Source organism: Sinocyclocheilus grahami, unplaced genomic scaffold (genome assembly GCF_001515645.1).
Source record: "Sinocyclocheilus grahami isolate Dianchi unplaced genomic scaffold, SAMN03320097.WGS_v1.1 scaffold2720.1, whole genome shotgun sequence".
Classification (NCBI taxonomy): Eukaryota; Metazoa; Chordata; class Actinopteri; order Cypriniformes; family Cyprinidae; genus Sinocyclocheilus; species Sinocyclocheilus grahami.
In genome coordinates this window covers 2,428-3,094 of record NW_015507898.1, presented here as the reverse complement: position 1 = coordinate 3,094, position 667 = coordinate 2,428, and positions in this window count along the sequence as shown.

Genomic DNA, 667 nt, shown 5'->3' with positions numbered 1-667 from the left:
GACACAGCCTTGGTCTGACGCAAGAAGCAAGTCATTTGTAATTTAGTGGCATTAACAGTGGCAAATAGAAGTTTTAACAGATTCATTCAAGATTCAAGTTAAATGTTACATTTAGCTGAATCCGTACAGCCTTCATTATTTCTTTCTGGCACAAGAATTCTGTTAAGGGCCTCAAGTGTGAGCAGCATCTGAGCAGCACGTTTTGCTCTGGCGTGAGCAGACGTGGCACGTCATGATTAATCACATTTTCTATTGCAGTTTCACTGACGCTGCTCTCAAGCTTGCAGTGTGAAACAAGTATTACACTATTTTGTGCTGTTATACTCTTGCTGACAGAAATCAGTGTGCACTGCTTCTTTTTTATAAATTAGCAATTTATAAATAAATTTTTATTTATTTTTTTGCTGTCAATTCTGTCAAAATGTTGCTGCCATAACAGTTTCTGTACCACATGTTCTTTCTTCATGTCGAGTTTGTCAGAATAAATAAAGCTTCATCATTTGGTTACTGAAGCTATTAAACTCAACACATTTGCAGGAGTGGACAGTTTTCTTCCAAATTCTACAGAACAATGAAATTTACTAAACAATTACAAAACTTTTCTTTTGCAAGTTTTCATAGAAAGTATTATGAAAGCTTGTCTTCCCCTGCACTTACTCAAGGCCTT